Genomic DNA, 17,590 nt, shown 5'->3' with positions numbered 1-17,590 from the left:
ATTTTCAAGACAACAACAGCAGTCCAGAGCAAATCCTCGTCCCTAATGTCCGAGGTATTTACATCCTGATGCAGATTCTCGCTCTCTCCCCTGTCTCCCATTATGTTGTGGCTGATCCTCAGCAACCGTCTCAACCTGTGGATCAATATCAATATAAGTCTGGAGTTGACATTCACACAGACTCCATGTTAGCCAACCCTGCTCATCACATCCAATCTGAGCCGCACACCAGCGGAGAAAATTGAGCTGCTATAAAATCCAGATGCAGCAGCTCGGCAACAACCCCCTGAATCTGGAGCCCCCCTACACGGTACATCTCTCTCCCCGTGTTTGTCAAAATGACACAGATAGTATTGGTATGGAAAGTGGGGCTGTTACGTCCTCAAATAGAAGCAAGATGGCTGTAACCGGAGTGGGGAGCCTATAAGTGTGGAGGGAAAATAGAAGGCAAGCAAGAGATTTGAGGGATTCTGTATATATGACATGTAATCTTCTTTGAGCCCCACGCTCAAACAGGATCTTTTCTCCTTGTTTCCACGGCAATGATTAACTTTGAGCAGATGACATGAGAAGGTCAAGAGTTGGCACATGATCATCAGCATCTACATTTGAAGTCAACCCCCGCGCTGCCACACACACATACACACACACACACACACACGCGCATCCACAAACACACTTGCACAATCCCTCCACTTGCTCTATCCTCACATACTAAATTTTGCCCATCTAAAATGGTTGGCCTCTTTTTCTTTAAGTGTATTAGTTTCCTCTGGGAGTTTAATTCCAGATGTGTGTACACAAAGTAATTACACCATGTGGTATAGTGGCCTATTGTCTGAACCCCATGCAGGAATTAGCCCAAATGGCGTCCTGTTGAGTGCAGTACCCCCTAGAAGGTCGCTGCGCGTTTAATTTGTACCTCGTTGCTCATACATCAAGATTGAGTGATATAGTCGCAGACTGATGGCTCCGTATTTACCCAGTGACCCCTCCGGCTGGGGCCTGCTGGGCCAGCTCTGGAAATAACAGCATCCTTTTATGTGTACTAATAATTAGCAAGGCACACACAGCCATCCATCAACCACCAATGAGCCATGGCTGCTTTGTCAACATGTTGAAGCACATAAAGCTATTTATGTTGGCCACAAGTAACAAATACACAATAATATATTAATAGTAGAGAGGAGTGTGTGTGTGTGTGGTGATATTAAGTGGATGGCTGTGCTTAGTTTTAAATTCACATTTGGGTTTATAGTTTATGAGCTTTTGCTTCTGAATGTGTTTTCAGAAGAGACTCGTTCCTCGTTGACCCGACGTATCATTTTTTATCCTCGGGTGAATTATGCTCGGATGCCCCCGAGATATCTGGAAAACGCAACCCGCCAGATTTTTCTTTGTGTATTTTGATCATTGAGGTTGTCCACTTCTAAACCTCACTCTGTTTGTCTGGTTTGTACAACCACCGAGTGCACAACATGCGCGTCCCAGAAATCTGAGCCCCGGTGCTACGCTGCGCTAGCCTATCAGAGGTCAAGTGCTCAGAGGTCACGTGAAAATAGTTTTTATCACATTTCATTCCCATAATCCTCTTTGAAATGTCACACACAACTATGATCAGACGGAATGTGAGCTGTCGTAGCCTCAACATGAAGCTTTGCGGGGCACTACTAGTAGTGTGAAATGACAGAGCTTAAAGGCCCGAGAGGACGGAGAGTATTTTACACATGGACGTGAAGTTAGAGCTTTTGTCATGTTATGTCACAATAACTCGAGGGGCTACTTGCAACAACTCTGAAAATAACCGTCTGTTTGGTTTAGCTCAGAGTTTTTTGTGAACCAACTTTGTGGTTCTTAAATCCCAAGTAAATCCTGTTCCGGCAGTTTCAGTTTTAGCTTGAAGTGAAGCCACCCAGAGAAACCTCAGATGAAAACAATCGAGCTGAAGTGCTGAAGTCACTACGGTCGGCCATGGATCAAAGGCCGCCTTTCATCCCAGTTTGTTTGGGCTAGACTTTGGTTTGCTTTGTTGGCTAATGCTCATAAATGTATCTGGAGTCATCAGCAGTGCAAAACTATATTAAAACTAACATTTTAAGTCTAGGTCAACACTTTGTCTTTTTTTGCAGTGGAGGTGGAAAGTGTCAAGAATTTAAACTTAGAAAATTGAGGAAAGAGAAAAAAAAACAAAACAGAAACAGCATTAAGTTCACATTCCGTTCAGCCGTTTATGTTACACTCATTAGCAGTTTATTTTCAGTTCAAGCATTCGGCTTGTGTTGTTGTAATCCAAGCAAGTTGTCTAATAAAAACACAATATTTTCTGTCCTATTGCAGTATAATGTCCCATCAATTTGGGGTTATTACTAAATGTATCAGCTCCATCTATAAATATTAAGTCCTAAAACTTTTTCTCATAATAAACAAAATGTGATTTTAAGAATAATTTAAGCTCAAGCCTGACATTGCTTAGGTTAGGTCGTCTTTTATCAGCTTCATCGCACTCATTTATTGCATAGACACATGATTTATTTCATTTAAAATACCTGTAATTACTAAAAAGACAGATGTAGTAAGAGATATGGGATATCTGCACAGTGCCTGTGTTTAACTTGTTTTGAGCTAAATGTTTTGGTTTGGGCTTTAATCCTTTTAGCTCTGGTTAGTGTGTTTCTGTGTAGTGGAGTGTCGTTGCAGCTCCATCCAGTGGGCTCAAAGTATTTCTGACCGGAGTGTTTCCCCTGTTCTCCTCATGTTTCTCTCTCTCTCACTGCCGGAAGGATCCATTCAGGAGTCGGGGAACAGAATCAGCTTAAAGACAGTGTCACATGGCTGCCAAGTCAAAGTTTACTCTTGGTTTCAACACTGTAAAAAATAATCACAGAAGTTCACATGCATAAAATCAACAACAGATTTATTGTTTTGGGTTTTTTTTCCAGCCACATTATCATGTTTAAAAAGTCCTAATGAAACATTCACCTAACAAAACTTCAGATATGACTTTTTCACAGTAGACATTTTGACATGTGACAGTAGCAAAAGCACAGGTGTACACAATAAAATTAATAGTTTCAGGGTCTTATTGTCATGCTGATTCACTGTCACACTGTCGTAAGTTACTGTTATTAGTAACACTTGTACTTTTCCTTCTATGACAAATCAAAATGTCTGCTGTGAAAAAGGACTATTGGCCTAACATGAGATTAAAGTGTTTTACTTATGAATGAGCAGACCACTGACTCTACATGCCTTTTAAAATACAAAATGTAAATGTTGTTTTGAACATCAGGGGTGATGTAATAATTTTGTGTATTCTTCTGGCTGTGAACTTTTCTTATCTGATGAATTTATCACTTTACAATAAATACTTCCCGTCCCATTGCACAACAGGTAACCAACACATCAAGCCTGCTAATAAAACACATATCTGTTAAATTAGCAGACATAAATTATAAGTAAATAAAGTAGCTTCTATTCTATTCGATTTTATTCTATTCTATTTCACAGCACACATGTCTTTTTTAATATACTTCAATGACAATTTCTCTCTCTAAATATCAGTTATTTAGCTCTGTCACCATAGACATAAACAGCTTATGTCAAAGATCCTTATTATAAGGAGGTGTGGACATGTACAGGTTTCTCCAACACAGTCAAAAGAGCACAAACTTGCTGTTCCATCAGTAGGTATGAAAACTGATATTTTTTGTGAGGAAAGTGAAATTAAGCTGATTTGGATGTACGTATTTGTTGTACTTTGTTGTGTGAGTCGATGGAGCAGCTTCAGAAAGTGTGATGACATTACAGATCAGAGTCTTGGCTCTTGCTCATAAACACTCTTTAAACTGCCCACAGCCATAAAGAACATATGAACTCTATTGTTAAGATTTCTCTCAAAATCAAATTGCTTCATTTTGAAGAAAAAAGAAACAATCACTGATAAATGATGCATCATTGTTTTTTCTTTCTTTTCTTTTTTTTTTTTTTTTAAACTGAAACATGGTGGATATGGTACAAATAAACACTCAGCAGCAGTTTAAAATCGTAATTCATTTTGAAATGTCCTCCATTGAAGTGCTGAGTAACAAACACTTCACTTAGAGCTGTTTTCAAAAATATGTTTCTTAAAATGTCAAATCTCTTTACTGGAACCTTCTTCAAAGCTTTTTTTAATTACACAACTTCAAACCAGTGTTTAGACAACAAATTCAGCCAGAGAAAATAATCATTGCATATTAATTTGATCAATAATCCCAACCAAACAGCTGTTTCATTTCCAGCCGGGCTGCCTGTTTATCTGCGCCGCACTTCACTGTTGACAATACACTCAAGTCTACTGCGCAGAGAACTTGGATACCATTTGGCTTGTAAGCACAAACAGTTTAGATTATGTTCAGATTTACAAAAAAATTAATCTAAATGGGAAAGCAAATATGATCAAGTTGAGAAATTGAAACAGATGTCAACATTAAACGTTTGCGAAGCATCCCAACAGACCATCAGAGTAAATTCCAAGACTATTAGCTTTAGTTAGCTTTGATTGCCAGGAGGTCTCAAATTCACATTCCTCATCTCAGTATATGTTCATCCAGTTGCACAGTTAAGAAGCAGGTGGTCCACAGTGATGTCTTAATGGCATTTGTCACAGTGAGTGAATCACAGTTAACCGTTAAACACTTGGTTACTGAGAGAAAATCTAAAAAAAAAAAAAGAAAAAAAAAATCTAAGTAAACATATCATGTAGGCCTTCTCCTGCCAAACTTTTATGTGAATGTATGACAGAGCAGAATAACTTTCCACATCTTTATTTGAGGCTTATTTTCACAGTCAGTCACCCAGAATGGTTTATGCTAATCTGGACTAAAGCAGAGCAAAGGTCACCAAAATGATTTCTCCTTTTCAGCACTCTGCCTGGAAATCTCTCAGAAGCTTTTTGTTTTGATGTGGCGCAGAAAAACATCTGTTTGACAGAGAATTAGCTCTGATACATTTCTAAAGCCAAGGAAAGAGACTTTGCACCTTGTTAAAGCATTCCTCTATGGACACAAGTATGAGCCTTGTTTGTACGATGTGACAAAATTAACGAATAACACCACTTGTGCCTTGATTCAAATCTGTTTTTCTGTCCCACTTTGCCACATTTGCCCATAATGTATTTTCAGGATTACTCCTGCCACTGATGATGCATTCTAATGTGTTTTTGTATATTTAGTGAACCTCTTCTAATGTACCTTTGATATATTCTCCAATTTGCACAGCTTTAGATAAACAGCAATCATCTCATTTTATATAATCTCATTTTATCTGATCCTGTCTCCTAGAAACATAATTTCTAAGAGGATCTATGACTAATTTGCAAAAGTAGATACATTTTTGAAGAAATGTGATGTCCTGATGACTTTTTATGTTAACATAATGAGGAAATGTTATTTTAACATACCTGGCAAGGCACATAATGTTAAATGATACTGAAGGTATCAGTAAAATGTTCACTGACAACCCTGCAATCCAAAATCTGCTCATAGAAACTAAAGCATGATATCATTTTTCATGCACTCACAGCACTTGGTTAAGGTTAAGGTAAGTCAAAGCTTGTAGGCTTGATTTAATACAGAAAAAGTTTGCAGTGACTTAACCACACACAGCACTAAGGATGCAATCACCAGTCTCCAGTGTCAAAGTCCTGTGCTTTGTTTGCTCACCATCAGCCCTATGAGTTGTGTGTGGTATAAAGATGGACAGTAGTGCTTCATGCAGTTAAAAAAACATTGCCTGGGAGCAAAACCCACAACATTTCTCACCACAACGTAATCGGAAAAACAAATTAGTACTACATAAATGTAATTTCTAGAAGACAAAGTTGTGTCATCTCATCTCATCTCATCTCATCTCATCTCATGTCATCTCATCTTATTTTATGTCATTCTACACACTACTCCACAATGCATCTAATCTTATTGAACAGATAAAAAGATAAACCTGCATCATTGTGTGTCCTCTGCAGGGAGTCTGGGTGGAGATTTTTAGGAGAAGGGGCCTTACAGAATCGGGGTAATCAGACAGAGGTTGAATGTTAATGAAAAAGCAAACAGCCCACTGCTGCAATTTGTGCTGGAAACCACGTTTGAGCAATTGCTGCAGCTCTGTACTCTGCTCCGTTCCCCTTGCAAACAAGGAACACTTGAGGGAAAATAATTATCTGTCATTTCCAGTCTGGGGGTCAAATGCATTTAGATGCAAATGAAAACAACTTCTGGTTTTTGAGTCTTACTAATGAAATGGGAAAATGCAAATATGGTGCAGAAAACATTTTCACTGTGATCAAAATTATCTGATCACTGGGAGCTTGTTGGGGAAATGGGCAACTTCGTGCCAAGTTTATCCTTCTCAGACTAAAAAGAGATCATGCGAACAAGAGAAGGTCGACTGGTATTTTGTGTAGTCTGACTAATGAAACATGGTCTGTAGAACAATGGGCAGAGCAGGTCTGGAATAAAAATGAAATGGTAAAGACATGTGAAACTAAAATTTACCTTAAAAAGTTCCCTCCATCAAGGAAATATTCAGTATGTGTCATTCAGCATTTAGTCCACAAAGAGATTTAAGTATGGATGAACAGATTAAGCTTGTGAGTCTCTGGTCTAAACCTGTACTTTCCAAGGCCAAAAGGTCAGACTTGAGTGAATGAATTCAGATTTTTGTCCTCAGGGAACATTTTGGTTGTAGGACTTGTGATTTACATAAAATATGGTCGGCAGTTCTCTGTGTGCAGTAATGAAAAATAACTGAGGCTCTCAGGACTTCACATCAGTCTGATTTGGATCATATTAATATACAAAACTATGGCTAGGATCTGAAAAAGACTTTGTAGGTAATGCTTAATGACTGCAATTGTACCTATGACAGAAATTGCTGAAATTTTGAAAGCTAGGTCAGTAATCTTGCAATCAAGAGGGCCTCACTGACAGAATCAACTGTATCGCCTTACAAAATGTGACCTTATGCGTGAATGGCACCAACTCAATGTTTAACTAAGGTTCAGCTGCAACTTAACTCAAAATGGTAAGAAAGCATTTTGTTAATGGACAATACAAAAGTTATTAAGGGCTGAACCTCATGGTTCAAGACTCATCCCAGTGTTTTAATATCTTCTCTGGACTCTCCACTTGATGAAAAAAAAAAGCAAAATTCCTCCCCCATTATTTTGAAGTAATTGAACTGATTGAACTGATACAACTCGCCTTTTCATCAATAACTAAAATTGGACAAAGACTTTGTAATGGTGCACTCCAGGTTAAACCTTAATATGTTAATGGAATAATCATTATAAAATACACCAAATTTCACAATAAAGTGCAACCAGCAATTGAAAAAAATATGATGTGTCCCGTTTACTGAATCTTCCAGCCATTCTTGAACCAATTAAGAGCTGTCTCTATCACGAAGTGAAACAAATAACTAAAAATCCAGCACTGAAAGATCATCCTACAAAACAGTATGTTATGTGGTTCAGTTCATGTCTCTAGAAAAAAGGTTTATCCTTTAAAAAAAAGATCTAATATGGTTGTTTATTCAATATTTCTGTTTTCAGCAGCATTTAAAAGATCATCATTTCCCGTAGCGTTGGTTAAATGGGTTAAATGTTACGGCTGTACAGAAGAGGCAAGTCAATATGGTGAGTCAAGGGGTCATGGCTAGTTCAGATGACTGTATGCTGTAGTTTACAGCAGCAGAGATTACAGCTAAAAAGGTGAAAAAAAGACTTAAGAAGAGGGTGCCGGGGAATTTTATAGATATGGACAAAACCAAGCTTGCAATTTATAAAGATTACCAAGTCATTGTTGTTTAACTTGGTTTCAACTTCTAATAGCAAATTCTGCAGAGGATGCCAATTTGTATATGGAAAGTAATTCCCAGAAACTCACTTTATTTTTACATGGAGACCGATGAAAGAAACACACAAAGAGAGATTACACTGAGTTAAAGAAGCTAGTGGAACAGAGGCTGGTGTGACGTCAGGACTTCGGCTCACTATAAAGTTTCTCCAAAGTGACATATTGCTCCTATTAACTACTAGATGATTTTGATAAGGAAAATATACCCCTGATAAAGACACACAATCATTATATTTATATGGGAAAATCCACCCTTGCATGGCACACACAAAATTCATCTTTTTGATGTGAATATTTATGTTTTTTGTTTGTTTGTTTGTTTGTAATTTGGAAGAATTAAATAAAATCTAACTCTGATGAGAAAAAGTGAAAGGGTCCCTCAGCTCCCAAAAATATTTTAGAGTATCCCCTCTTGATCAATCTGGAGGAAAATACATATTTCATTTGATGAGAAAGTAGCCTATACTAATTTATAAATGTGGTTTGGAAAAACCTCCTTGCTTTTGTCACTTCAGAAGAGATTTATCATGATCAGCAACAAAACGAGGGCAAGTAATGCAACTGGTACAATAAGCAAACACAATGCGTAGGAAATTAATCAGGCTTGGCCCAGGGCACGCTCTGGAAAAATGATCTCATTTGACCAGACGGGTCGGGGCTTCTCTCTAATCATATCATAGTACAACACCATGACTCCTCATCTCTGTTGTGGTCATTAAGAAAATAAAAACAGCAACTTCAGTTTCAGATTCAAAACAAGTATAAGCACTGCTGAATTCCTAGAAAAAGACTGCTGCAGTGTTTGTTCAGCAACCAATTCATATTTCTAATGATTATGAATTATGCATACTTTCCCTCTTAATAGAAAACAGATGGATGGCAAAATTAACCTCGACAGATTGTGCTCAGATAATGATTTTATGCAAATCGCATCACACAGAAGACAATTTGAGATGTATATTTACAAAACTGACAGTATGACACTAAAATTACACTGACTGTGATCTAAATAACAAAATGGTCGATCTGTTAGTTGATCTTTGGTTTCATATGCATGCTGGAATGATCCTACATAATTAAAAGTTAAATAGTAATGCACAGTCCCAAAATTAAAAATCAATAACTATGCAGTTTTATTCAGCAGTATTGTGTACATATATCACACATGTATATCATACATGTGACCTTGTGACCTTCACGAATGAATCAGAACCTTCTAGTCTGGTTCTAGTGCCAGTCTTATCTTCAGTCTACTACTGAATGCGGCAAATACAGCATTATGAGAAAAATATGAATATAAATGGGACAAAATGCATTCAACAAAACTGAACAATCCCCATGACAGCTAACTTGGGTCCTCTCCAGCCATGTAAAATAACAATATGTCATATACACACATCTGACCTCTCACCCTGGAAGGATTTTACTGGCAAAGAGCAATGCCTTTAGGGGGGCACGTATACTTCCACTACATACTCTCTGCACGATGGGTTACTTATTGTTCTCCCTTAAGGTGAAAAATAGGAGAATATTTCATACGATAAAGGCAAATGGGTCTATAAATTGCCTGAGGGGAAAGCTAGCTTTCCTGATTGCTACTCATCTCACTGTTTCCCAAATGTTTTATGCTCCTCTGACTGGTAATCAATAGCTACACATGCAGCCTCTCAGCTAGCACTGGTCTTTTATAGTATGCCTAAGGAGTAGTTGTCAGTCAATGGCAGCCTTATAAATAGACTGAGGCTGCATGTGGACAGACGGATGCTTTCCATGTCAATTGTGCGATGCCACAGTCCGAACAGTCAGATTTTGTTTTTCAAATGAGGCTGTTGTATTGTAGATACTGTAGAATTCAAGACTGAATTAAATCCTTTTGCAAAAATGAGAACACAGGAAAGATGATTTAGTTTAAAGAATAAATCAGTAAATTTTTCTGATAATTTTTTCCATCAAGTCTTCAGTCGTAAATGTTATTAAGTTGATAATAAATGCATTTTGCAGTCTTTTTCCCCACAAGGTAAGCATTCAAATGATTCATTGGAGAGGGGCTTCCTAATGAACTAAAGAGCTAGTTAAAGGGCAAAGCAAGCATGCTAAAGGGGAGTTAAACACCAGTGAAGGGATTTTTTAGAACCTGGCAACCCTTAAGTTGTTCTCATTAATCGTTATGACTGCTCTATACAGCATTAGGAAACTAAAAAAATTTATCAGCCATTAATAAATCTATAAAAACCTTTATAAATGGCACCTTTTTAGACAGTGGTACAAATAAATACATTATTTATAACTAACCCAGAGGAGAACATAAACCCATATTTGTCAGCTTTGAAAAAATCACATTCTTTAGGTGTTTACAGGCATGCGTATGGGCACCCTCAATTGCAGACACTGCAGTGATGATTATCCACCAGTAAAACAGATACATCAGTGAATCCAGCAAGGCTGCTGTTTGCTTTGAAGAGAACAGAGTACCTAATTACCCTTATTTACAGGACGCTTCTGCATAAAGCATCATATTATCTTGCTGTGACAGATTCACTTGCCTAATAAATGTGATCATTAGGATTTTCACTTCTGCAGCTACGCCTTACAGATATCACTGCTTTGCTGGCAATCAGATCTGCACAAAAACACATCTTTGAAGTAAAGGCCAGAGAACCCTATCGTGAGTTATTATGGATGTGTTGGAGGAATTTATAGAGTGTTATTGACGCCTGCAAACCCACTGGGAAGACACATACAGACATTACCACTAATAAAAATGAATGTACTTTATAATCTGCCTTAGAAACAACTAAGAGTGTTTTCTTTTTGCTTGGATGGGCTTGATAACTGTTCTGCACAGCAAATAAACGTCGCAGGTACATAATGTGGGACAAGCTGATGAAAAAGGATCTGCTCTGTTAAGCTACTGTACTCAGTGTCCCTACAGGCATGCTTATGCTATATTTATGAGCAAATTAACAGGGTTGGATTTGACTGGAGAAGCTTCTATTAGCTGAAGCTGTGAACGATGAATTCAATTGTGATTTGAATAGCACAGACCACACCAGATGACTGTCACTGGGAGGCACAAAATTGGCTCCCGCTAAATTGAGTTGTGCTTGTTATGATGAATGTTCAGCAGCAAATCAGTTTGGATTGAATTTATCATCAGTGCTTATACAGAAACTCAGAAGAAATATATAACCCCTCTCTGTAGAAAAGAAACACTTATTCTAATGTGTACATTCAATCCAACGTGTTTGTTCGTAATACTACTTTGAATTCTCTGACTGAAGCGGTGTATTTTGAATGTTAAACTTGATGAACTCGTCCTCCTCTCTGCTGTTATTCTGAGATCCAATTAGACGTACATATCCCACACAACACTGCAGTTGGAGGCCAGAGTGCGTCTGTTTGTCCAAAGGGAAGAGGCGTGGGAGAAACACATAGTGGTTTTACCCGCCAACACGCTGCACTGGGCATGGTGCATATCAATACAAGCAGTAACTAATAACACTGGCTGCAGGTATGTCTCCCAACATCAGAGGGAGATGAGTGCAAAGGTTGTTTCATCTTTTATAGATCCTGTTTGAAACCAGCAATTGCCTCAAAGAAAGACTGAGTGAAGAACCAAAGAGTAAGAACCAAAGCCAGCGTGTGTGTGCGTTTGTTCATATGTTTATGTGTGTATAAATCATGTATGTGTACATTTTGTGTGTATACTGTGCCCCAGCAGTGTAACCAGGCTGTTTGCAACAATCTTTCCTTGTCTTTGAAATTGTTTATGTGGACCCAGATCCCTACGGTCAGATAAGCACAGGGCTGTAGTGTTCCCTGCGGAGGTCAGCCTTTCTGAAGCCCCCCCTCATTTGCGATTGCCCTACGTGATAGCACCCAGCAGGCCTGAGAACACAGGCCTAATGTTCTAGATGGATGGTGTCATGAAAGAAGACAATTATCAGGCAGTGAGCAAGGTCTCCCAGGGTTATGGTTTTAGTCAGATTATTTATTTTATGTAGTTTTTGAAGCAGGAGCTTTAAAGTTTAACAGCCCTAGGGTTCCTTGCTTTTTTTTTTTTTTTTTTTTTTTTAGCCCTGGCTGTGTGTATTTGTGCGAGGGTGTATTGCTGGGAATAGGGTTTTTGATGATCTAATTGGCTATTATTGGATGTTTTCAGGCAATAACATTGTGCTGTTAAGGTGTATGTGTTATATTGAATCGACTTCACGCAAGCCCTCTCTACACCCTTGAGCATGTTGGCCACAGCAGCTGCTGCATACATACACTTGAGAAATACCGGTAGATGAGAGATGAAACAGGGGGAATATGCTGCCTAAACTTACACCTTTCGTTTTGCAAGAAAGTGCTACTTTTTAAATTTTTTTTTACAGATTTTGTAGATTTCCACTCACTGGTAAAATGACCAAGTGACAAGAAACATGTATTTGTAATACTGTATATTGTGTGTAGTTGAGAAAGAGACATAAAGGGATGAACAGAGATGAGAGAGAATGGATGGATGTAAATGAGGTAATCACATGGTAACTAAAGGAAGGTGGAGTGTAATTTTAGATGCAAAACAGCAGAAACTTTGCTTTACTGTGTTTGGCCCCACCAAAAAGGATGATTACTGGAATTGACGATCTTAAAAATATACTTATTTCCTTTCTTGCCGAGAGTTAGATTAGAAGATTGATACCACTCTTACATCTGTGCATTAAATAAGGAGCTGAAAAAACAACCTGGCAATACTAGCTGACTGGATCTTTACTTTTTATTTAACTAACCAAGAAATAGTTACAGCATGTAACAACCCCTAAAGCTACAAATGGTTGTTTTTACATATCTGTTTTAAACAAACAAGATACAGTGTGTTAATTAGTCCGCTTTAGAGGTGCAACTTTGAACTTTGTACAGAGTCAGGTTAGCTGTTTCCCCCCATTTCCATTCTTTATACCTTTATATAAAAGTTAATCACCTCCTGGCTCTGGCTCCATACTTAATGCACAGTTATGAGAGTGGTATTGATCATATAATCTAACTGTTAACAAGAAAACGAATTGTAATGTATTGTAGTGTGTTTCCCAATATAACCAACTAAATTTCTGTATAATTTAAAAATGATTGTTAATTTTATGTATCTAGGATCAGGTTGCTCTTTGAGCTAATACTTGATGGTCCCCCTAAGAACAGTTTTGAGGAAGGTGGTATGGTGATGGGGAGGTATCGTAACAGGGTAAGGGTCTTGTTCTGTCCAGTTTCTTATGGCTCCACAAGGCTAACAAGAGTTAACCACAACCGAATCAATCACTTGGACTCACTTTATTAACAATGGTTTATTTCCTCATACCTTCATTAGGTAAAATACAAACAGCCCATACACAACATATATAATGATACTACATGTTAATATGTGGTGCAGGTGCAAGTGATTAACAATGTGCTGTTGGTTTTCTTCACAGTCAAGAGTTTTTGATCTTTCGCACCTGTCAATAACACTCTCTGGTGTACAGGACCATGGTTGTAATAATTACCTGATTGATTACTGCAAGTATGGCATACAAATATTCATGTTAGATAAACAGATGTGATAAAAATAACATGTTGAATGTAGGACTATTTATGAATACATTTTCTCAAACGGACCTTTTTTTGTGTAAAATGTCCTATTTTGTAGTATGAGATAACGAACAAAGCCTTTTGTAACAAAATGTTGTCTCTGCAGGGTATCTGTGTCTTGTGTGTTTTTCATACAGAGAGAATGAGCAAGCTTTGAGTGTGTGTTTGTATACGCCTTGTGGCATGCTTCAGGCCATTAGCTAAACTGCTGGATGCAACAGAGTAGCATTAGGGTGGATATAGTACTACACTAATCGCAGTGGTGTACCGATCATAATTACACATGCTCAATCCAGTAATTGTTGATGAGTTGAAGTCTGTAAATTAATATAAGCACAAATATTTTGCCACATTATTCCATGGGAAATCCATAGGCTGACTTCTACTGAACCTCCAGTTGTGGCACATTACAGCAGCTCCTTATGCACGGCCAATGATACTACTTCCTGTGCAATCAGCCTCACTACTTTCCCAGCTAGCGGCCCCATGTCTCCTGCAATTACATCGTCCCTCTGTAATCTGTACTTCCACACAAATGAGACCAGCCTGAGTAATTTGCGTGAAGATTCGCCAAATTAAGAAATATAATGGGCGAGAATCCGGTCTGTTCTCCTGGTTATTGAATACAGCAGCGCCAAAAGCGATGCTCTCTTCGTACCCCGTTGTTTTTTTGCGGGTAATCACATTCACCAAGTTCCAACCGGGTGAGCCCAGGCCTCTCCCAAATGGAAAACAAAGGCGGTCATGACAATCTGTAATATTAATCTGACTGGTTTAACAGTGTCTCGGGGGCTCCTCCCGCCTGACTTCTCAACTACCTGTGGCTGTGTTTTAATCTGATTGCACTAATAGCATATTCAAAATCAAGACCTTGCCACCTTCCCCCACTGTTACACATAACTTCTAATAGAACATCCTGTATTCCACATGAACACTCACAAATTTGTAAATAATTACTATCACATGGGGGGAAAATAATAGGCGGCCCCAATTGAAATTCACTAGCTCGAGGCAGTGTGGTAATCATAGAGGAGAGCGGGACAGGGAGAATAGGGGATACGGGGGGTAAAGAGAGAGAGGAAGGTAATCACATTGTATAACGACCACAGAGTCTGACAGTTTGATAAGAAAAAGAGTTCAGAGTGAATAATGAGCAACTTTGTACATAGTACTTATGACTTTATGTGCTACATCATTTGTCAGTAACAACTACATGTTCTTGCTTTAAAATGCCTGTTACACATAGTTAAAACAAACTTGGCACAATCAAATGGATTCATTGTCCGTTTATGGACGGCTCCTTACAAATAGTCAGCTATATTTCAGTGGCTACAGGCTTATATTTGTTACTTAAAAGCAAACACCACACGCATTCTGGGAAGTTGGTGATGGATTGGATGTGTTATCTGCCTATTAGCACAACAGCCCATTATCAATGTGCCCAGGTTACTGCGCTAGCTATAAAGCAATAAAGACAAGCTGATTCTAGCCACCGCTGAGTAGGAGTTCAGTGGCTGCCTGCGTCCTATCACTTTCAAATGAGCACCACAAATCACTTCAGCGGGATGCCTACACCAGTAATGTGGCCATCAGCATATAAAAATATGTATGGGAGACCATCCAATTTGCTGCAGGCAGATAGAAGGAAGAAACCCGCAGTGTGCTGAGTGATTGTTAGATGGCTGATTGCTGTGCATGCATACAGTATGTGAATGTATGACTCTGTATGTGCATGTCTTGCTCTGCATGTTGTTAATAACAGCAGAACAACATGTGATTGCATGTATCCAGTGTAAACAAGACAACCGGAGGGGAAAGTTGGGCCTTTTCGGTGTCTGTGTTCATCTGCGATTATGGATTTGTTGTGTGTGTGTGTGTGTGTATATGAGTGTCTGTGGAAACATGTCTGTCCGCTTGTGATCATGCGTGTGTGTTTGTCTGTGTGTGTGCAGCTCACATTTTGTACAAACCAGTCCGATCGTCACAAGGGTGTTTTGTGTGCACTTTGTTCTCCACACTGATGCTTTCCCCGGCAGAAAATAATTACAGTCTGTTTGTGAGCTGCTGCAACGGAGGAAGGGCAACACAGGAACCAGCCTCATTTTACTGCTTCAGAAGACGTCACATTGCCTAGGGAAGAGGCGAGGAGAGGGGGTGATGGAGAAAGAGAGAAAGTAACAGGAGAAAGATGAGATCTATAGATGAAAATGATAATTACTCCACCTCATTTTGGATGTCTGTCAAACCACCCACTTCTCATAAAAAATCTAAATGTGTGCTTAACACACACTTCAAATGTAAGCAAACAGAGGCACATTTTACCTCATAGTTTCTTGTTCAAACAGCTGGAATAATATGGTTTGTCCAAACTGAGAAAGGAGAGGCTCATTTTCGGTAGACAAAACAGAAAAAAAAAAAAGGGGAAAAAAGTGATAATAGCAAGCTGATTTCAAGATAAATCAGACAACACAGTGTTGGAGACAATGCCGCCTCTTTTATAGAGATTTATGACACACTCTCACATACCCACACCCACAGACAGTGTCGACCCCCCTCTCGATCACTCAACACAAGGATTTACATATTGTACACTCAGACATGCATACACACTCATTAGGAGAGGGGGCTCGTGCATGGTATATGCTAGATGATAGTAGATGATACCCACCTTCTTGACAAGAGATCTGAGAGAGATCCCTGTGTAAGAAAAAACAGCGTTGAAGGCTCCTAATATCTTTGATAGCATCGTTATGGTAATGATCAGGCGTAATGTAAAATTCATGAAGTGTACCTAGCATTTGAGGATTGCCAATACTTGTTCTGCTGGCAAGGAGGAGGATACAGAAATCATGTTACAGAAGTCATGCATGCAGATGTTGTTATGTTTTGCCCTAATTGTTTTTCGACAGTTAAGTGCAGCTAAATGACTTTCATGTGTTGGCACGTGTACACAGGGAGGGAATTGCTTCTTACCTTTTCTTTCAGCTGTTTGGCAGAGTGCTTATTGGAAAAAAAACATCGCCTTACTAATTATTCCAACCATTAGACCTATTAATTTGCCCAGTCAAACAATCCAGACAGACATTGTATAAAAATACCAACAATAGAAATATTGTGATTTCCCAGTGAGCATCTAAGCTTAGCCAAACAGAAGAAAATGCAAAACAATCAGAAGGGGTCTGCAGCGGAAACCTGGTCCATTCTGTCACTTCAAAAAGTCTCTGCATCAACCTGTCCATCATTGACAGTTATGAGTTTGGACTCTCTTGGTGTCTGATAGTCTGTGCGTATCCACACACACGTCTCTTTGTGTATATGTGTGTGTGTGTGTGTGTGTGTGTGTGTGTGTGTGCCTAAGATCTCTAAAGAGTGTCTTTCAAACAAATTTCCATTGAGCACTCATCAGTAGGAGGTCCAGGTCCATTGGAGATGGCATAGTCACTCTGAAATCACACAGCTAACCAGGACTGTCAGCCAATCGGGATGTTTTTGATTTTTCTTGAAATCCACGCTCAGTTCAGATTAACCTGGACTCCGACACAGACATCAGAATGGAGAGTGATTAGATGGCTGCGGATGTTCACATCTGGGGAACAATTAGCCCGGATGCACGGCCTAGCTGGAGTGAACAGAAGTGACAGTATTGTCAGATTTGACAAGTGACTTGAGCTGTTCCAAATTTAGAACCATTGAAGTTACATGAGGGTAAAATCAGGTCAAAGACATGCATTGTGAAAAAGGGTCACTTCATTGTTGGAACCACTGTCACCTCACAAGAATATGCAAAAGAACTGTAATAAAGGTTTGGACACAGTAGACATTAAAGAAAATTATTAAGAGAATTAGAATATGACTGTCCAGTTAGTTGACCCCCATCCAAGACATCATATGCTTTCTGGACTGCTCTGGATTTTGTACAGGCTTCATATCAGCAGCTCACCTGTGGTTTTACTGGGAGAGCTGTACATGAGACATTTGCTGAGGAAGGACCCCCGGACCCTGGATGTCAAAAGACTGGGGAAGATCTCTCAGTGCTTAACTGAGCAGCTGCCTGCTGTGTGCTGGAACTGTCTCACAAGGACAGTGGCTGG

The sequence above is a fragment of the Thunnus thynnus genome, chromosome 11 (genome assembly GCF_963924715.1).
Source record: "Thunnus thynnus chromosome 11, fThuThy2.1, whole genome shotgun sequence".
NCBI lineage: Eukaryota > Metazoa > Chordata > Actinopteri > Scombriformes > Scombridae > Thunnus > Thunnus thynnus.
The sequence above is the reverse complement of the archived record's forward strand: the minus strand, read 5'-3'. Positions refer to the sequence as shown.